General features: G+C 39.5%; 1 protein-coding gene across 2 annotated transcripts in view; it reads right to left on the reverse strand.

Annotated features, from left to right (window-relative positions):
• The window catches only part of HYCC2 (hyccin PI4KA lipid kinase complex subunit 2), an 89,627-nt gene that overhangs the window by 65,919 nt on the left and 798 nt on the right, over positions 1-22,910 (reverse strand). The window contains exons 2-4 of one of the 2 annotated variants that reach the window (XM_084642819.1): positions 21,979-22,020; positions 17,428-17,525; positions 16,857-16,919 (exon numbers count right to left, since the gene is read on the reverse strand). The gene's annotated coding sequence lies outside the window, so the exon portion shown is untranslated. The remainder of the gene's footprint in view (positions 1-16,856; positions 16,920-17,427; positions 17,526-21,978; positions 22,021-22,910) is intronic. The other variant, XM_084642820.1, reaches the window with a different exon arrangement.

Below are 22,910 nucleotides of genomic sequence, written 5' to 3' on the forward strand. Positions count from 1 at the left end.
ACTGCAACTTAATTTCCACTGGGAGGCCAGCTAATAGCTCTTTCTTAGACTTTCACTTTCCACAGTAAATTCAAGGGGATAATTAATGAAATTTTTAAGTGAATAACTTTTCATTAAAGATGTCAGCCTATGTGACCTCCATATTAAAGGGATAACCCATAGGGAACAAGTGGCCAACCCCTCTGAAGAGGGAAGGAGCCAAAAAGAACCACAGGAAGTCCCATAATTGAGGCTTGGAGACTAAATTCCTTGATTTACCTTTAGAGCAGGTAGAGCACAGGCAGTGGCTGTCACGTTTCTCCACAACGTCACAACCTTCACCGACAACCTGCTGAAAAGATGGCAAGGTAGTAGTTCCATTTTTATATGTCCATTTAATTTTTGGCCTCTCTGCTGAGAGGGCAACATGGCATCAGCCAGCGACAACTGTGATAGTGATTGTGCAATGTCGACACTTACCCACAAACCCCAAATTAATTTCCAACGTCTCCAAAAATTATTGTCATTAGATCGCACTACTTAGTTATTCCTAACCTAGCCACTTCTAAACTCAGTGATGAAATGTTCTTTATCTAATTACTAACTCCGGAGACTTCCAGTCATCCTAATTATTTAAGTATAATAGGTAAGAGAATTGGTCTGAAATCAACAAGATGTAATTTAATAAAGTGTAAAGTACTTTACTTAGGAAAGAAAAATCTTATGCACAACTACAAAGTGGGGAATAAATGACTAGGCAGTTGCACTGCTGAAAAGGATTTGGGAGTTACAGTGGATCACAAATTGAACAAGAGTCAACAATGTGATAAAGCTGTGAAAAAGGCTAATGTCATTCTGGGGTGTACTAACAGGAGTGTCATAAGACATGGGAGGCTATTGCCTTGCTCTACTCAGCACTGGAAAGGCCTCAGCTGGCTTAGCGTGTCCAAGTCTGGATGCCACACTTTAGGAAAGACACTGACAGATTGGAAACCGTCCAGAGGAGAGTAACAAAAATGAGAAAAGGTTTAGAAAACTTGACCTATGAAGAAACATAAAAACAACTGAGCCTGTTTAGTCTTGAGAAAAGGGGGAACTTGATAACAGTCTTCAAATAGATTAAGGCCTGTTATAAAGAGGACTGTGATCAGTTGTTCTACATGTCCACTGAAGGCAGGACAAGTAGTAATGGGCTTCATCTGCAGCAAGGGAGATTTAGGTTAGATGTTGGGAAAAGCTTTCCCACTATAAGGGTAGTTAAGCTCTGGAATAGGCTTGCATGGGAAGCTATGGAATCCCCATCACTGGAGGTCTTTAAAACAGGGTGGACACACACAGTCCGGAATGGTGTAGGTTCAGTCAGCCCTGCCCCAGCACAGGGGCTGGACTCTCTCACCTCTTGAGCCCTTCCAGCCATACATTTCCATGATTCTATAACAGCAACTGCATCTACCACATCAATAAGTTTTGGAACAAACTGGTGAAATGTAGTCATCAATAATGACTACCCCTAGAAAATGTGCATATCAATCAGTGACAATGAAGATAATGACTGAAAAAGTGCAGAAAATTGTTTCCATTCCACACATGCAATTTCCTTGTTTTAAAAACACAAAATCCTATTCTATATAAAATCCTCCTCTATTTACTTGCTAGAAATAAGTCCCCACTTTCAAGAAGTCATTTCTAACAGCAGACAATGTTCATTATATTCTTCCAAAACCTTAGATACAGCTTATTAAGATCATTCACACAACAGGTACAGATCAAACACTCCATTAATAAACCCTCTAAGAACCTATCAACTTCTGTCTTCCACAATGAAACAGCAATACAGACAACAAGGGTCCAGTCAACTCCTCTAACTACAGAACATGACTATCATTTAAACTTTCATCAGAATGAAAATATATTGCACAAAAAATCTGAGAACAGCAGAGACATGCAGCATATGGCTCCATGTCCTACCAACTTTCTCTATCATAGACCTACAATGGTATTGACCAGCCAACACTTAAATCACTACCCAACAGAGCAGAACTATCTGTTAACACACTAACGACTAATTCTGAATCACAAGCGCGAAGAGCACTTGCAGGGCTCATTCTTAGGGGGAAGTCAATTGACCGTCAGAGAGCAACACTGGCTGACAATTAAGGAGAGAGGACCATTTCTGCTGTTTTAGATACAGGACTGTTATGCTGGTGTGCAACAGAGGGGAGAAGTTACATGAAGAGACATGACCTTCAAGACAATGAATCCAACTTAGACTGTTACTAGAGTTCATGATCCATGCAGTGGAGTTTAGACTCCTAGTTGTGTGCTAGGGAACCATCGTCAGATGTGATTGCACAGCAAACCTAAAATCCAGGAATTTCAAATTAATGTGTAACTGACAAAAACTAAGCCAGAAGTCTGGCAAGGAACTGCTCATCAAAGGCTGTATTTAGTTATGTATCAACATGTTTTAATGATTATATCAACCAATGAGAATGCAAATTTCTTTACAAAGTAACTGAAGTACAAATAGAGAAGTTGATTCAAATTGATTATTTAAATAGTGGCTTTCCCTTTGGTGATTTAAATCAACGAGTTCTGCTTTCTCCTTTTAACAGAAGATACACTCTCCTCTGTTTCGGACTTTAGTCAGATTTAAACACATGTTCAGGCAAATGCTGAATAGATATATAATAGACATATGTTTCATCTAATAAACTTAGATGCTGAAGGTCTTTATGACTAATCTCCAGACCCTACAAACTCTGTCAAATAAGGCCCTGTCTACAATAAAATAAATATGTTAAAAACACATTTGTGAAACATGGTTGTAGCCCAAACATGCTAGAATATGGTTGTTCCTTGTCGATTAGGACAGAGGAGGCAAAGTGTATAACCATGTTACAGAACCTTGTTTTAACCGCAGGGACAGCTGCAGCTGGTTACTGTCAAGGATTGCTGGAATGGGAAAACTATAGGTAAAAGCCTAACTCAACTGAAGTCAATGACAACATTCCCATTGACTTCAGTGGGGCTTCACTTTCAACCAATGAGTTCAATCCGTGTCCAAAAGAGTCAAATCACTTTCACCCCTGCCCAAAAAGGAGAAGGGAAGAAGAGATGCAGCCCATCTCCCATTCCAAACAAGCTCTACCTCATCCTGAGTGTTAAACACACAAACTACCTCCTGTGCCTTCTTGGGTGCCACAAGGCTCAGCTGCCAAACTCTCCATCTTTCTTCAAGTAATAGAATGAAGTTACGCTTTGTAGATACAAAATTCTAGCAGCATGCTGAAAACAGAAAATGTAAGGCCATCTGAAAAACATTCCAAAATTGAAACGTGTATTGAATTCAGTGCAAAAATGTATTAAGCAGATAATATGCATTTTCCCATTTAAATCAATAAAACCCTCATTTTAAGATTAGCTGAAGCTTCTGCAGAACTTCCAGTTTACCACACTTCAGCAATGCAGAGCTACAGGGAGCCTTATCAGAGAAGCTAGGTCCAGCTGGTTCCTGGGGGGTCAAAGGACTTGGGTAAAATGGAGAAATACCTTGCTCACTTGCAGCAAAACTCCCATTTTTAAACAGCTTATACAAAGAACAAAAAACGGTAGTTTTAAATGCTCTGGGGGGAAAAAAATCAAAATATTCTCCTTGGAGCAGCTCTGGGTTTGAAAAAATACATTTCTACGTTCTATTTAACAGATTCCGGAAGCAGCACAATAACAAAAGAGAACTGTTATACAACCTTTAATACAGCAACACACAAGACATCATATGAAACATCATTATTCCATTACAATAACAAACTATACGTGTACTGTTTAAAAAGTGTATCTTAAGAGCAGATATTCGCTCACCTCATACATGCTTCCAGTACCAGTTTCCTTAGAAACAACGTCATGCAGTCATCCTACTTTAAATCTGAAACATTCTCTCTCTCTCTCTCTCATCAGCTCCAGTGTGATAACCCATCCTACGCTAAACACAATTCAATCTCTCTTTCCCTCTCCCATGAGCTCCTATGTAATAACTCTTTCGATGCTAAACAGACATAGGACACTGTGTCCCATAAATCAGCTCATGTGTGATGATAACCCATCCTGAAACCTATATCCACAATACCCATGTTTGTGCAATACACTTACCACATACCAGCACCTTCCCTCCAAACAGCCTCTCAAATTGTATGTAGTCTAATAGATTTGTTCTAAACCAAACCTGAGAGATACACAGGCTCTGCTTACGAAATAAACTAGATCTTTAATAATCCAAATTAAATATACAGTGAAATATAGCATGAGAAAGTAAACAACAAAACTGACTATACCAAACCACAAATGAGGGCCGTTCAGTACTGAGTCCACAGACAAAAGCTTAAGCAAGTGCTAAAAAGGAACAGACATTAACAAAAGAATAAAATATAATGGAATAGATTTATAGAAGAATGAGTAAACCAGAGAAAACAGAGTGCAGCTGCCTATGGTGAGAAGGTAAATAATCACGACCATTGCTGCAGAGAAGAGAAATTTATGCAGGAACAAATAGTTCTAGGAAATATGAATTCTGAATTTTATGAATTCTGAATTTTAAACAGCTTCCTCTTTTTCACACTTACCATCTCTCACTTGATCCAAATCAATGTCTATTATATCATGGAAATAACTCATCTTCAAAAATGAAGTGCTTATCAATTTTAGACCATTAAAACTTCAAGATATATTTTTGGTTGCAAAATCTGCAACCAATTGCAATCCATCCAAACTGGAATTTAGGTTAGATACTTAGGACTTAAATTACTTGTTCCTCTAGGTTTGCCTGAGCACTCCCCAAAAATGCCACTGAAGGTTTCTCTGCTGTTACCTGTTGAGTGCTGGAAGCTAATGAAATCTCTCCTTCTAATCCTACCAACTTCTAGTTGAAAAAGGTTTCTCTTCAAAAAATAGAGGGTAACTAAGAGGGTAACTAAGCTGACTGTTTCAATGGCTTTTCTTAGATCTCCTTAAAAGGAAATGTTGGATATTTCTGATTCAACTCTGTTTCAACCAAAGCTATACCACAACATATATCACATAAAAAAAGCCTACATTAAAGGAATATTAAGGTTGCAAAGCCAAGAACTCAAAAGTTAGAAAATGTCACATTTAAGGTTGCCTATGCATTATGTTACAGTCTTCAGTTATATGATTACATACCATTTTGTCCATAGGATTCCGGCCTCATTCAGTGCAAAGATGGAGCATGCTCAGGGAATGAACCAGAGTTATGCAGTTAATGAGGCTGTTTCATTTTTTTAATGTAATTTACTAGTTTTTTTAAAAAGCAAACTGAAAAAGAACAAAAGAAATACCATCATGTGTAACCATATTGACCCCCCACATGGGTCATCAGCAGGGTTGGAACTTTTAGATCTACAATATAGACCTCTGTCACTTAAACTAAGGGGGTAACTGTTAGCAACAACAAGTTGTCGTTCTCTGTGTGGACCAGCATTAGAGGGGGGAAATGACATTTTTTTCCAGTGGCTTTCACAGATATTTGCTGACAACAGAGGAATGTTAAGACTTAGGAATCCAGGTTTCATTTCCAGATTCTGGAGGACATGGGCTTCAGTGGATACAGGCCCTTCTTCCCATCTTTGCCAAACTTTCCCAAGCTCCTCATGCCCCTGCATTCCACAGCGCCTTGGCACCAGCTGTGAGAGCACTCAGAGCACAGGAGAGTCTCCTGCTCTCAATTTCTGTTGCTGGCATCACAGCAGCCAGAGGAACAACTACACGGAAAGTTCTGGTCAGCCATAAAGTTCTGGGATGGAGCGTATATAGGGTGACCAGTTGCCCTGCTATTATCCGGACCATCTGGATATTAGGGGCTTTGTCTTATATAGGACCCTATCACCCCGGCATAGGACCCCTATTATCCCCAACCCTATCCCTATTTTTCACACTTGCTATCTGGTCAGCCTAAGCATACTCTCAGTCATTCTGTGGGGATGGTGCGTGCAGTTTGGTCAATATGCAGGACTAGGTGAGGATGGAGCATCCTCAGTGCAGACAATCTTCAGAGAATCCTGCCGCCAAACAAGCCTCTACTAAGCTTATGCAAACTGATTTTTGGCTAAATTTGGGCAGATTTTCACAGGGACAGCAAAAGGCAGATCCCTTATATTAGGGTTCAGAGTAACAGCCATGTTAGTCTGTATTCGCAGAAAGAAAAGGAGTACTTGTGGCACCTTAGAGACTAACCAATTTATCTGAACATAAGCTTTCGTGAGCTACAGCTCACTTCATCGGATGCATACTGGGTGACCCTTGCCAAATTTTACATTAATAGTCCAAAGCATAGAGGCACTAGAGCTTCTCAATGAAGCATTTGTAATTTTTTTTTAACATGGGCAAAACAACAGATTTTCCCCAATTTAATTTTTGAAAATGGCTAACCCAGCTTTGCTGAAACAGACAGAAAGACAGATTAGACTGACGCAGATACCCAGCATGGAACATTTCAGCCTGAATGGCTGCAATCTGGCAAAGTTATAAGAAACTGAAAACAGGGTCTTATAAAGTAAAGAGTTAGACAACCTTAATGATAGGTGCTGTTAGTAACACCTCCTAGAAAATCCTTAGTTCAGTAAAATACACAAAACCTATGGCACTTAAAGAGTTTTCAGAGTTTAAAACAAATTACAATACCTATTAATTGTGGGTAGCATTAAAGCCATTGTTCTTTTGTCAGGAATGAGAAACATAAAAACACAAAAAATCAAGTATATACAAAACAAAATAAGAACACCTTAGATCACACTCAGAAGCCTGTTAGGCTTTGACTCTGATAGAGCCAATTCCACTAGCCCTGAACTGAGAAAGGCCTATGAGCAGCTATAGCATTTTTAAGCCCCAAGAACCAATAGCAAGATCCTCCCAGCTGATCTTAACTATCATAACAGGGATGAAAGAACTCTCTCACAGCACAGAAAATTCAGCTCTTTTAAAATTATCCCCAATATTCTGAAGAACACCTAGAAGTGGACAGGAAGCGACTACAAAGACCATGAAGCAAAGTTGTTCTGTGTTCACAGCATCTTGCCACACTCAGGAGGCAAGCAACGGTATTTTGCACCAGCAGGTAAACCTCAAATATAACCTAAAAGAGAACAAATACAGTATATCCTGGAGGTTGACCTATTTCAGGGTCCAGCATAGTTGACCTATTTCAGGGTCCATATTAAAGAATAAAATGGTCACAGACTTAGGAACACAGGAGTGGAGGAACTGTCATCTTCTGGGTCACTAAGTCCCATCCTCTGTCATAGCAGACAATCCAGATAGAAGACAGAAATCAAGAGAGAGACAGAGAAAGCTGGAAAGAGTGAGAGTGAAAGAGTAAAGAAGGAAGGATAAAAGAAAGATGAAGTAAAGTTAAGAAGATCTAAAGACCTTAAAGGAGGAATGATCTCATTCACCAGACCCCCAAAGATGCAGGTTAGAGAGCAATAGATGAAAAGAAAAGGGCTCCTATCATGACAAACAACCCACTGCCTGCTATTGCACTTAGCAAGTGCATTTTTCCTCCATCTCCCCACCTCTCCTTCCAGCTAGCTGTAGGGTGATTAAGAGTTCTATAAACCACAGCAGCTTAGAATCTAGATAATTTAGATTGAGGTATCCTTGTACAGAAGTGTTTTATGGCATTTTTTCAGAAAGTTTAATTTATTCTAGAAAAACTAAGAAAAATGAACAGGGAAAGCAATAGTCTCAAAGAGCATTTAACAGTGAGCTTTGTTGATGGATAAATATAAATAAAGTTAGAATTCAAACTGCAGTTTCACTGGGAAATAGTCAAACTGGAAAGCATTCTCTTTTCCCTCACATAATTCCAATGCATCATCATCAAATCTAGACACTAACTCTTTTACAACAGCTGTTCAACAGTTCTATGTGTGTATGTAAGGGGGGGGAAGAGTAATTACTGCAGAGAAACTACTGAAGTGAAAAGAAAAATTTAAAAATCTGTTTTTTGTTTCAACTATTGTATAAAAACATTGAGATTGGCCTGAGCTCATTTTAAAAAAAATCAGAATTTCTGTATGTGGGGAGTAATAATTCTCCAAGAGCACCTGACCACATTAGCTCTGTGCAATGCCTCCTTGAGTGAAACATGATCATCCATAGGTCCAGAAGAACCACCTTTAAAATTTACTACCCATATGTTTCCGTCTACTGACTAAGGTGTCTAACCCTGCTCACGAGTAACTTTATGCTCAGGAGTAACCCTACTAACTTCAGTTGGATGGCTCCTGGGTGTAAAGTTACATGTGTATTTGCAGGATCCAGTCCTATATGAAAAAAATGAAAGAAGATCATGTTTCTCAAAAAAGACCTATGCATTTTAAACACTGTACACGATGAAAAGCCTATGTGAAATACTGAAAATAAAGTTTTCAAATTAAAATTAGTACTTCCTGGCGTACCAGCTGGCAGTACCTGCCACCTTGCTGTAAAATAATTGTGCCACTATCCATAAAACATTACAGTGAAAAACTAAACCAGTTCCTCTCTTGTTTTAATACCAGTTTAATTATTAAACTTCACTGTTGAATAGTTAGACACCAGGTGTATTGTTCGAAGTGTACAGTTATTCTTTTGAGGTTAAATCAATATTAGAACAGGATGGAAACTGGCCAGTTGTAGAATGGGAAAAACCTGACCAGTTAATATTTTAAAGCAAAGTGGTCAATTTCACACAGTTTTTCTTAGTGAGAAGTAGGTTTTTAATATACGCATTTTGTAACTCAGTAAAACATGCAATTTTCTTTTTAGTGGCCTATTTAAAGACTCAACATTAGCTCAATATTAATCAGTTCCCAAAATATTAACTAACTGGGTCCTTTATCTACCCAATTAAGTAAGAGAAAGCCAATTGCGCTCAATTTTTCTTAGGTATAGATGCAGACATAGAAAAATGTACACAGATATTGTGGGTCAAATTCACCATTAGTCTAAGCAGGTACTGTTCTAATGGCTTCAACAGAGTTGCACCCACTTGTGCTCGTGTTTAATTTGACACAGGAGTAGTGGGCAAAAATAATTAACAATAGATTACTATTTGTTTTCTTGAGTTTGGAATAATCAAGTAAGTTTTCTAACAGTGGACTGAATGAACGGCCTTAAAAAAGTGTTATAGGTCATCCCAAACAATCTACAAATCAGTAGCAATGGGATTTTTCTTCTCCATTCACCATCGTATACTTTGAAGGCAAGAGCCTGAAGTTCTATAACTAGTAGGCCCAATCACTAATAAAATGCACATTTGTAGAGTTAACAAATAGATGTGTATGCAGCTTGGGAAACCCATACTAAACAATACACCTATCTTTCACAGTGCCCTCCCCTCCACCCAAATTTAATGGGGGAGTGGAACCTACCAAATGTGCTCAATTTACAATGCTCAACTTTGTAAAATAAAATCATATTATTTCAAAACAAAGCAAAGGCACAAATCCTTAATGTCCTCGTTATCAAGACTCTATACCAAGTTTCAATGTTGAAACTTTATCCATTTTTGACACAGCCCTGTTCACATGCATTTTTATAATTTTTTGAGCAGGAATCATAATGGCCCAAGAGGTGAATATTTCAGAAAGGTAAGAACATGTGAAAAAGAGTGTCACAACAAAGTGTTTTGCAGCCTTAGCCAACTTTTGGCAGCCTTAGCTAAAAGTTTTCCTTTCAGCAAATTTACTATATTATATCTACTTGAGATGGAAAAACAACTCCAGTTTTTCTATTCTGTCCTTTCTTCTAGCGAAATCATCCTCCTGTGTGTCTAGACAATGTTTCTGGCATTACACTTTCTCTATTAGTTCACACCCCAGTAATTCTTGTGTCTTCTAGGGGCTGTCTGTTCTTTTCAAATGCCCTTAATAAGGGCTTTAAATCAAGGTCTGTGCCCCAGTTCACTTTGCCCGACCTTTTTTACTGTTTCATTGTCTTGCTTTCCTGTACAATTTGTGATGCTAGGACGCAGCTGTGTGTCATGAAGTAATAGCACAGAGTGGCTCTGGGATTTGGGGAGGCGAGGGGGAGAGAGAAGATTTTGGAGTTTTTTGAAGTGCAAAAATAGATTCATATTCTTTAATGTCCTTCACAGAATTTATTTCACACCACTCATCTTGGCAGTCTTTCAAAATCCCCCTGCTCTCAAAGGCAGAAAACCCATGAGAGACTGCTGTTGCGCATCTTGTGGACTTGTCCATCGCCAGCTAATTTTTGGAAAGATGTGGTTGATTACACATGTAAAGATTCCACTAAAAATTAGCACTTGTTTGTTCTATGTATTCAGAGAGACCATTCTGAACAAATACAGATGTGGAGACATAGTACTACTACTTTTAAACAACTATGAGGCAACACTTCCATTTAAGATAGCTGCAAAAAAGTCTCCTACTTTGACATGTTTATTAATGTTGAGTAGGCAACACAAGTTCGATAGCTATGTTAGATTTGTTGATTATAATCTCTCTGCTTTCATACTTTTTGCATATTTTACTTTTGCCTTTTTGCCACATCTGTCACCCACCAATTAGGGCATACATTTTAAATGTCTGGCTGTAACTAGTATATCTATAACCGTACTTTGACCACTGGTGTTCTAGTCAGTAGTCTGCTTCATTTCAATAATTAAAATAGAGAAATAAGATTCTAACCTCACAGATGACATCTTATTCTCTTACTGCAAAAGGATTAATAGATGCCATAGATAGGATTTTATTTTCCATTACAGTCATCGGAGCACATACATGCTATATTCATGCACATTTACTAACGGCAAAACTTGCAGGGATTTTAGAAAATTGCAAGAATTGACAAATTTCAATTAACAGATAAAAGATGAGCATCTCCAATGTACAGGAGCCTAGGAAAAATAAACATGAAGTACATTGCTAAGGGAGAATGCCTCAAGACTCCACAGAAGCAGCAATAAAATGATAATTACTGCTAAAACACTTGCAAAAAATAGGCAGAATAGGAAAATATTATATTTGCTCTGTTGAAGGTGTATCTGAAAAATGTCACAAAGCTGATGAGTTTCTTCAACCGAAATTATCACTAAATTCAAAGGGTCGTTTCCTGATTATTAATAGGAGAAAGTGAGTTGCTTACTGAGTGTCTGACCCTCCCCCCACACATACTTATGTCAGTGTCAAAATTCTTACTGGCTTCAATAGCAACAGGATTGCATCTCTGACTGCACAAAATTTACATGCAGCCACCTATGTCTGAACTGATAGCAAATTCTGAAATTATATTCCATTTAACCAAAAATCAGAGGCTTGACCTTAGACTGGGACAGAGAATAGGTCTGATTTTAAACCGTTGAGTAATTGCATCAGATAGCAGTCTCTGGCAAATTAGATTCATGATAGTGTGATCAGCAGAGAGAAAGGCTTGGCTAACCATCACACCCCCACAAACCTACTCAGGCCAAAAATGGCAAGGTTCAAGACAAACACTTCAGCATGACGACAAGGAGCAGTGCTCAAGAAGCTTTTCCACAGCAGTAGGTAGAGAACGGTTGGCAAGGATACCATGCCAAACAGGACATAACAGATCATTCAAAAGCTTTTGCGGTTTAGCTGAAAGCTTAATTCATTAGATCAACTATTAATATCCATTGAGACCCTCTTAACTAGTTTCTCCATACACATCTCAAAAAAATTCATTTTACTAAAGGATTAGACCAGGGGTCTCAAATATGCAGCCCACATGCAGCCCACTGAGTTATTTCCTGCGGCCCCCCATAGTCCCCCGACTCCACCGGCAGCCAAGCTCCCCTCCCTCCCCGCTCCCCCTCCTGTCCCCCTGCAGCTGTTTGGCGGTGCTTAGGACTTTCCGGGGGGGATGGAGGGAGGGCAGAACAGAAATGCAGCGCGCTCAGGGGAGGAAGCAGAGAAGGGGCAGGGCCGGGGCGGGGATTTGGGGAAGAGGATGGAATAGGGGCAGGGAAGAGGTGGGAAGAGATGGGGCAGGGGTGGGGCCTCATGGAAGGTGTGGAGTGTGGGGGGGGGGGGGGAGGTTTTGTATCTTTGTATGAAAAGATTTCAGTGATGTTGCCCTCAGGCCATTGTACTAGTCCTCATGTGGCACTCGTGGTGACTTGAGTTTGAGATCCCTGGATTAGACGCTTGCTCCATTAAGTCCCAGTACTCTCTCTACGGCTTGGTCTACACTACAGAGTTAGGTCGATGTAAGGCTCACAGCTTGGGCTGTCACCCCAGGGCGGATGGGGGGCACCAGCTGTGAGCACCACGCAGCTCTCAGTACCCCACAATGCCCGACTTTAGTCAGTGCAAGCGCTCCAGGTGAGGACGTGCACCACCAGCAGAAGGAGGGTAGCGTGGACACCAACTGCCAACTGAATTACTGCTGTGGCTGTAAGTCAACCTAAATTAAGTCTACCTAATTTTGTAGTGTAGACAACCCGTTACAGAGGACTATCCAATGGTTCGGGAGGAAAAAAAATCGTAGTATATTTAGGTTTCAGAGTAGCAGCCATGTTAGTCTGTATCTGCAAAAAGAAAAGGAGTACTTATGACACCTTAGAGACTAACAAATTTATTTGAGCATAAGCTTTCATGAGCTACAGCTCACTTCATCAGACGCGTGCAGTGGAAAATACAGTGGGGAGATTTGATATACACAGACAACATCAAACAATGGGTGTTACCATACACACTATAATGAGAGTGATCAGGTAAGGTGAGCTATTACCAGCAGGAGAGAAAAAAAACCTTTTGTAGTGATAATCAAGGTGGGCCATTTCCAGCAGTTGACAAGAACGTGTGAGGACCAGTGTTGGGGAGGGGGAGAATAAACATGGGGAAATAGTTTTACTTTGTGTAATGACACATCCACTCCCAGTCTTTATTCAAGCCTAAGTTAATGGTGTCCAGTTTGCAAATTAATTCCAATTCAGCAGTCTCTCATTGGAGTCTGTTTTTCAAGTTTTTTTGGTTAAAGAATTGCCAATTTTAGGTCTGTCATCTAGTGACCAGAGAGATTCAAGTCTTCTCCGACTAGTTTTTGAATGTTATAATTTTAACGTCTGATTTGTGTCCATTTATTCTTTTACGTAGAGACTGTCCGGTTTGGCCAATGTACATGGCAGAGGGGCATTGTTGGCACATATCACATTGGTAGATGTGCAGGTGAACGAGCCTCTGATAGTGTGGCTGATGTGATTAGACTCTATGATGGTGTCCCCTGAATAGATATGTGGACACAGTTGGCAACGGGCTTTGTTGCAAGGATAGGTTCCTGGGTTAGTGTTTTTGTTGTGTGATGTGTAGTTGCTGGTGAGTATTTGCTTCAGGTTTGGGGGGCTGTCTGTAAGCAAGGACTGGCCTGTCTCCCAAGACCTGTGAGAGTGATGGGTCATCCTTCAGAATAAGTTGTAGATCCTTGATGATGCGTTGGAGAGGTTTTAGTTGGGGGCTGAAGGTGATGGCTAGTGGCGTTCTGTTATTTTCTTTGTTGGGCCTGTCCTGTAGTAGGTGACTTCTGGGTACCCTTCTGGCTCTGTCAATCTCTTTCTTCACTTCAGCAGGTGGATATTGTAGTTGTAAGAACACTTGATAGAGATCTTGTAGGTGTTTGTCTCCATCTGAGGGGTTGAAGTATATGCGGTTATATTGTAGAGGTTGGCTGTAGACAATGGATCGTGTGGTGTGGTCTGGATGGAAGCTGGAAGCATGTAGGTAAGTATAGCGGTCAGTAGGTTTCCAGTCTAGGGTGGTGTTTATGTGATCATCGCTTATTAGCACTGTAGCGTCCAGGAAGTGGATCTCTTGTGTGGAGTTAACTGCACATTGCCTAATATGATAGAGACAGGGAAAAATCCCTTGTAGCCCTTGAGGTAACAGCATAATGCTCAATTACTAAATATTAGCCAACTATACCCACAAATATTAACATTGATCAAAGTTATCTGAACCCTAACCTGATTTGGAATTTGTATGCCACAAAGGTATTGAGACAATCTGGGATTTCATTCTACTTCGTAACGAGTTTCACTGTATCCAAATTCACCACAAGAAGATTTCACTCTCTAGCTTTAAATTCAGTACACAAAAGGTAAATTTACAAAATGGTATGAATACAGTTAAGTGTACAAATACTAATAATTGGATTTACTGGTGTAACTTCAACCACCCTTCTGAAAATATAAAGTTAGTTCAACTAGACATGCTCTGGAAAGTTCAAACTAGATTGTCATGATAATACAAATACTACTAAGATCTTAATATCCGATTCCAACTGAAAAAGAAAATAAATGGGCAGTACCTTAAATTTTTTTATACTAACTAACTTTTTTATAATAACTGTAAAAGTCAACTAGGTAAAAACCATACCAGATTTGTGGCTAATCTGACAACCTGAGCCCCACAAGAAAAAACAAACAAGAAAATATATTAGCACACTCAAAGAGCATAAAGTCCAGTTCGAGGAGCAATTCCTGGAACACAAGGTACGTCCACTTGATCATTCCATTGGTAACCAAATTAGGATAGATTTTGTTTATCACAAATGTGTATTATTAAAAGATAGTCAAAAATTATTTTTGTTCAGCTAGCACAACTAATGATACTTGTGCAAAAACCAGCTTCACCAGGTAACTCCACGCTCCCACTCTTCTGTGGAACAAATTTAAAGCTTGGTGTTTATGAACCAACAAAAAGATCTAAACATTCAAAGTCAAACAGGGTAATTAAAACAAAATAAGAACATAAAAACGGCCATACTGTTTCAGACCAAAGGTCCATCTAGCCCAGTATTCTGTCTTCCAACAGTGGCATGTGACAGGTGACCCAGAGGGAATGAACAGAACAGGTACTCATCAATTGATCCATCCCCAGCTTATGGCAAACAGAGGCTAGGGACATCATCCTGCCCAATAGCCACCGATGGACCTATTCTCTTATCTAGTTCTTTTTTGAGCTCTGTTATAGTCTTGGCCTTCACAACATCCTCTGGCAAGGAGTTCCACAGGTTGACTGTGCGTGAAAAAATGCTCCCTTTTGTTTGTTTTAAATCTGTTGCCTATTAATTTCATTTGGTAACCCCTAGTTCTTGTGTTATGAGGAGTACATAACACTTCCTTATTTATTTTCTCCACACCAGACATGATTTTACAGACCTCTATCATATTCCCCCTCAGTCGTCTCTTTTCCGAGCTGAAAAGTCCCAGTCTTATTAATCTCTCCTCATATGGAAGCCGTTCCATACCCCTAATCATTTTTGTTGCCCTTTTCTGAACCTTTTCTAATGCCGATATATCTTTTTTGAGATGGGATGACCACATCTGCACAAAGTATTCAAGATGTGAGTGTACCATGGATTTATATAGAGGCAATATGATATTTTCTGTCTTATTATCTATCCCTTTCTTAATGATTTTCAACATTCTGTTAGCTTTTTTTAATGACACTGCACATTGACTGGACATTTTCAGAGAACTATCCACACTAACTCCAAAATCTCTTTCTTGAATGTTAATAGCTAATTGAGACCCCATCATTTTATATGTATAGTTGGGATTATGTTTTCCAGTGTGCATTATCTTGCATTTATCAACAATGAATTTCATCTGCCATTTTGTTTCCCAGTCACCCAGTTTTGTGAGATCCTTTTGTGGCTCTTCGTGGTCTGATTTGGACTCAACTATCTTGAGTAGTTTTGTATCATCTGCAAATTTTGCCACCTCACAGTTTACCCCTTTTTCCAGAACATTTATGAATATATTGAATAGGACTTGCCATCTTTTCCCAGCATCAGCAAACAGTTGGCATGCGGAGAAGTTGAGGGATCAAAGCAGATGAGACAAGAAGTCGTGGCAGGTACACGGATATAAACAGAGGTAGAAGGTGGCAGTCATGGTAATAGCAGTTGTTTTGCTGACACAGACAAATCAGGAAGCATGCATGGAGGTTCCAATCTAACAGCGATAAACGTTGCTGTCACCGAATACTCATTAAATTAAACAGTGCAGAAACAACTGATGAATGCTTAACTAAAAACACTGGCTCAATCTATTCATTCCTAAATTCACATTATATACTTTCAAAATTCCTTTTAATCTTTGCTGCACTCTATTTTAGTCTAAGTAACAAGGAGCAGACATGACAGCATTTAAAGAGCTTGATGGTTTCAAAGATTTTTATAAACGGTTATCTATGGAAGTACAAATCAAGAACTTGACAATAAAAGCATTATAAACTTCCACAACTCACCCACCATACTGAAACAGGTCAGTTACCATCAAACAGTGATTATAGTTTGGTCAACATCTTAAGGATCGAACACAATAGCAATAATTAAGTATTTAAAAGAAACCTGCTACAGCCCAAGAATTTTGAACAAAACTGATTCCTAGCTATTATGAAACAAGAATAAAAGGCTGAAAAAGCAGAGGAAACTGGTCATTTTCTACTGTACATCTAAATTCCTCCTGCTCCCCTTTGACCAGCTTCTGGACCAACAGAATAATAGTCTAAAAAGGTAAAATTGTTAACTTTTCCAGTTACAACTAGGGTGACCAGATGAAATGCACAAAATATCGGGACACATGGGGGAAGCAAAAAAAAAAAAAAAAAAGCCAGAGCAGCCAAAGCCGCAATATCGTGCATCGGTCGGGACACGAGACAAAGAACTAAAAATTGGGACAGTCCCGATTTTATCGCGACCTCTGGTCACCCTAGTTACAACCAATGGAAGGATTCAGGCTTTTATGATGCTGGTGCTTTGTCAATCTTCCTTACAATTTCTACACTGAGGGACACATTATTTTGTTTAAAAGACTCACTAATTTAAAATCATACCTGGTATAACTCCAGTGAAGTACACGGAGTGTCACCAAGGATTCATTTATCCCGTTGTTGTTCCTAGAGAAGTTTTATTATAACATTAGAGTTTGGAGAAACATTTTTCTCCCATAACAAAATAAATGCTATACTTGGAAACTGCTTGTACTACTACTGTTCTACAACAACAAACATATGTCAGGGCTATGGCACAAAAAGCATTTATTATTGATACCTGCTGAATATTACTTTCAGGTACTTTCAGCAAGGCAGTATATCTAGTGGTTAGAACAGGAGCTTGGAGACCTAGTGTGAAATGCCGATACCAATGAAATCAATGGTAAAAACAATCATTGACTTCAATGGAGCCAAGATTTCACCCCTCATTTCTATTGCCCTCGTTTCTATTGCCCAATGTGTGACCTTGAAACACTTAGTACCTCATATCCGAATTCTTAATCTGTAAGATTGGGATATACTTACTATATACTTTTATAAAGTGCTTTGAGATCCTTAGCTGATTAAGTACAAGATACTGTATTATTACCACTAGAACCACAGCACATTTAACACAAGTAAAGAACAGTACCTGTCACTCTCCATGTTTCAACACAAGAATCCTCAGATGCACTCAAACATCTGGGTAGAGGCCTTCTTTATCCTACTCATTCAATTTGTGATAAGAAACTGCACAAAAAAGAATCACTATTAGCATCAACCAACTAATCTACTTTAAAATAGAGTTATGAATCCTAGCTGCAATATACAGTTCCTTGCACAGACTCTCTCCGAGAGGAAGGAATGACTTGCCACACAAACCAACATACAAATAAAACACTCCAAAGGAAACTCCAAGCTAAAAAGACACACACACAGTAATACAGTTAACATAACCTTTGAAGTAGTGCAAGTATATATTATTAGCGTCCACTACCCTTTGCCCCATGGCATAAACACAGATCCTTCTCCTGTAATTAAAACAATTGATTGTGAACACTGCAAACATCTGACATATGAGTAGCTCAATGCTTTTTCATTTCATTCCCTGCAGGAATAACTCACTTTAGGTCAGGCATCTGCACAAACTCATGGTTCCCAAAATTAGAGATGTACCACCCAAGGGACTGGAAACCCATGACTCCCAATATAGATTGTATACACAGATCTTGAAGAGCAAGATTTTTGTGTTTCTTAATGTCCTGCTGCTCACCAGAATAGAGCAGACAGATCGTAGAGATGCAGTGACATGCACATACCTGGTCATGTAAAGACCCACACATCAAAACAAAGTTGGCTGGTAGGCTAAATTTAGGTCTGCTAGCCTTAATATTATTTTAATAACTAATTAAAAAGGGACTCTAATACCTTTTCCAATTTAGTTAGAAAACCTTTTCCCTGAACAAGATGCAGTAAGCTAATATTGCACTGAATCTGTATCTAAGTATCCATTTGAGATACACAGTCTCATCTTGATACACAGGAGTTATACAAGTATATTCCCAGAATCAAGTATTTTTAAATTACTGGCTAGCCCACGTATGTCATTTGACAGGAGAGACCAAGGATTCAAAGCAAATAAGGAGAGGTTGATCTCAAAATTCAAATCTCATCATGTCAGTATCTCAACATGGAGATTTGTGTTTAGCCAAATATAAAATCAATTAATTTTAAACATGTCAGTTGATATCTAATTAATTCTTGATTAGCCATTTTGCGTATACCAATTATTAGAAAAACGAATATTATACATAGGTTTTTCTTTAATACACATAGGATGTCCTCCTCCAAAGCTCTAAAAGGTGGCAAATCCCAATTTTTTAAAACACTTTGCAATTCCTTCTCTGAAAACCTCCCACCTTGGCTTTTACTAAATCTAAGATAGTATCAAAACTCAAAGCCGAGTATTTTGCTCATTTCTAAGTGTGTCTCCTACTTTGGTAGCACACACTGAGACATTTGGTGACTTATCCGTTCCAACCCTCACCCACATTTGTTTGGAAGAACTCCTCCCACTTTCTTCCAGTTATTTCAACTAATTGTCATGAGTCTCCATATATTGCTGCAGTGTTAGTTATGCATCTATAACATATGACTAAATTATACCAGTATAACTGATATCACCCATACAAGAACAGTCCTCTGTACTTAAAGATACTTAACATTTAATTAGCAGGTCAAAGTCCAAAAAAGCTGTAAGAAATTATATTTGATACATTTTCACCATTAAAAAATAATCAATCTTAAACTTATGATAAGTTAACCTAAGTTATTTCCATCACAAAATCTGCTTTTTTTAAGTCCACGAAAATCCAGTGGATTCTCACCCGGGGCAATTAGAAAGCTTTCCTGAGTAAATGCCATCAACTTCTGCAGAATTTTTATTTTAATAAACAGAAACCTAGTTTTAAAAAATAATAGTTTTGAAGATAACCTTCCAAATATGAACCTATTTTTCAGCCATAGAATTTGGCATTTTCCAAGAAGCCACAGAATTCAGGATTTTTGCAACAGCATTCACCATTTTGCAGCAGCCAATCACCTGACATTTTGTTTTCTGTATCCCTGCTCTGCTAGGACAGGTTTGCAGCTGCCAAAAGGGGAGTACCGGATTACAGTGTGAGCTCCCTGCATTGTTCTATGGACTCAGGTAGCAAGGAGTCAGGGAACCAGACCTGGAGGGCACCTTGCAGCCAGAGAACGAGGGGAACTAGAAGCATAAGTGGCAAGCTGGGCTGCCTGGAGACTAGAGCAGCAAGGACCAGGGAAAGGGATTACTGAAATTAAAAAAATTCCTACTTTCATGGTAAACAGGTGGGGGAGGGGGGGATGCAGTTCTGTGCCAGTGAGTCAACTCAGACCGGGGGGGGGGGGGGGAGGGGAAATCCCTTAGTGAAAATAATTGTTGGTGAATTTTACATCTATTAGTATTTTCAAATGTGCCCCAGAGGTTTTGTGGGAGGGCTAAGTTACCAATGAAGGATATTTCAAAGCAGGAGAATAAACTGACATTGAGGGGGAATTCAGTTCAAGCATTGTGCAGAGTACAATTACATTACATTAGATGGGCAGAAAGCAAAGAATGTGATATTGTATTTGAGTTTGAAAGCAGCCGCATCATTTGTTGGGTAATTATATCCTTCTAGCTGCGTATTTATTATTGTTCATATAGTACCATAGCTGTACACAAGAGTTTAGAACAGTATGTACCAAAGAAAGTATTTCCAGTATACCATCTCTGTCTTCTCTGTCTGCTCCCACTGATCAGAAAAAAGAAACCTTGCACTCAAACACATTAGGTCTGACACAAGAACCCACAGCTGGCAGAAGAATGCTAATTGCAGCATAAGAAGTTCTCTTACAAGAGGTTAACTTTTTGCTGTGGTAGATAAACCAAAGCACCTCTTATAAGAATGTAGAAAGTTTATGAACTCTCTATGATTATTGTGCCTGGGCTCTGCTCAAGGTTTGTACATTTTCTGCTCCATAATCTGCTACTACAGCTTTATTCAGGTAAGAATTTCATATGGTATGGTTGTGCTGGATAACAACATTCTACTTATATAAAAGTGCTGTTCTACCGCACAGAACCTTACATTTCAAGTCTAGAAACCAAGCCAGGATTCCATTAATAAGAAAAATGCTTAAGTATATTTTGCCAAGTATCAGAGGGGTAGCCGTGTTAGTCTGTATCCACAAAAACAATGAAGAGTCCGGTGGCACCTTAAAGACTAACAGATTTATTTGGGCATAAGCTTTCATTGCATCTGAAGAAGTGGGGATTTTTACCCACGAAAGCTTATCCCCAAATAAATCTGTTAGTTTTTACAGTGCCACTGGACTCCTCGTTGTTTAAGGATATTTTGGTATCACTAGTGTTCTCTCTCATTCCAATCTCTCTGCCAACATAAACAATGGCTTTATATTAAAAACTGCTAAACTGTTTTTCAAGTTCAAAATCCTGGTTATACATGTTCTTCTACCTTTATAACAGATAAAATGGTTATTTGGAGAATAAGTGTATTGTTTTCAGAAAATGATCATCACTACTTTATAGCTATTTCTAGAGCATACAAGAAACACTTGAACAGTTCAATTTCATACAATTTAGGAGTTAATATTTCTTTAAGCACACAGAACCCCATGAGTGCAGAATCAAAAAAGTTCCAAGAAATCAGAAGCTCATCATAACTTTCCCCTCAAAGGGAAGATTAAAAACCAAGGCTGGAATACAACCTGTTTAAAGATCACCTGCAAATTTCCCTCCTTGAGGGAAACAACAATCCTCAGCAGTAATGAACCTGAGGCAAGTCCCCAACAACATTCACTCGCTACAATAGGAAGGGAAGTATTTCACAGGTAGAGATAAATGAACCTCTCCTTATGTATTCAAAACCTTCACTTTCCAAGCTATGAAAAACCCAACCAAAGAAAGCAAACATGTTTGCCTCCCCCTGCTCTGACACTGCATCCACAGAACAAAAGAGGCAGCCCTGGATCTTGCAGATTTTATCTCACAGTGAAAAATATTAATCTCTGAAACCAGGTAGAGACAGTCTAGATTAATCCGTTGGCTTTCTACCCGGAACAGTTTCACTAAACCTGTCATGATGATAATGGCATTCCTACTAAAACTCCAGTCTTCACTCTCTACTTGAGCACCTTAATAACACAAGCAAAATTTGAAATCCCAAAATAAATAAAATATTTACATACTAATAGAAGATTCTACTAAGTAAACCCATTTTAAAATTGGTCAATATCATACTACAAACCCAGGCTTATGCCCATACAAAGCAAAATGTGGTAAATAATTTCAATGTGTACACTGCCACAAGAAATGGCATTATAGCAAAATCTACAATTTAGTAATGATTACACTGCTTACCAGTTACTTCTTAGATTAGAACAAAAAGCAAGGACTACACACTCAATCATGAAGGGAAAAACAATTTGCACTAACCAGGTGAAAATGTAATTAACTCTTAAAAATGGCACACAAAGGTTGCCATTATGAGTCTTCTTACTATAGTACCTGTTAATCGTTCTCTTCACACATTCCCTAGTGGCAATCAGCTAAGGGAATAAAACAGTAATTACATTAGAGAATCTCTGCCCCAAGAAATGCCAAACTTCCACTTACCTTTTACTGTACATTCCAGAATTTCACGTTTCCCAACTCTTCCTGAGAAAACAAATATTTGATGGTATACTGAGACCCAGTAATCCAATCACTTAAGAAAAACCTGTTCTCTCTCTAGATTTGAGTATCAGCACAATTACCATACGTGTGTATAGTGTGTGCATTAAGAGGGTATCTCCATAGAGATCTGTATGGCGCAGACCTCCTTCCGACTCTGTATCGCTCTTTCTGTAGGAGATTGTCAGTGTGTATGTGAGCATAACAGAGAGGTTACATAACCCGTAGATACAGAAATGTCTCTATCAATCGGCATGTGTACTTATCCTGCCAAATTCCATTCTTTTCTCGCAACTATTGCTGCATGCCTTGGGAGCAGGGTTCCTGAGCTAGATCCCGGTCTCTTTTGGGGACTGTAATGTCAGTAAGTGAGAGCTCCAGAGGAGAAAAGCGTCTGTAATGAGGAAGGTTTCCGAGTGCCCATGGGGAAGGGTCTACACAGAAGGGGAGTGAAAAGGGGTCCCCGAGTGCCAGGGGAACGGGTCTACGCGGGGTAGAGGAAGGGGTCCCCGAGTGCCAGGGGAACGGGTCTACGCGGGGTAGAGGAAGGGGTCCCCGAGTGCCATGGGGAGGGGTCTACGCGGGGTAGAGGAAGGGGTCCCCGAGTGCCATGGGGAGGGGTCTACACGGGGTAGAGGAAGGGGTCCCCGAGTGCCATGGGGAGGGGTCTACACGGGGTAGAGGAAGGGGTCCCCGAGTGCCATGGGGAGGGGTCTACGCGGGGTAGAGGAAGGGGTCCCCGAGTGCCATGGGGAGGGGTCTACGCGGGGTAGAGGAAGGGGTCCCCGAGTGCCATGGGGAGGGGTCTATGAGAGAGGGAGGCGGGCAGGGGTCCCCAAGTGCCATGGGGAGGGGTCCCCGGGTGGCAGGGGAAC

Source organism: Lepidochelys olivacea, assembly GCF_965140295.1.
Source record: "Lepidochelys olivacea isolate rLepOli2 genome assembly, chromosome: 11".
Classification (NCBI taxonomy): Eukaryota; Metazoa; Chordata; order Testudines; family Cheloniidae; genus Lepidochelys; species Lepidochelys olivacea.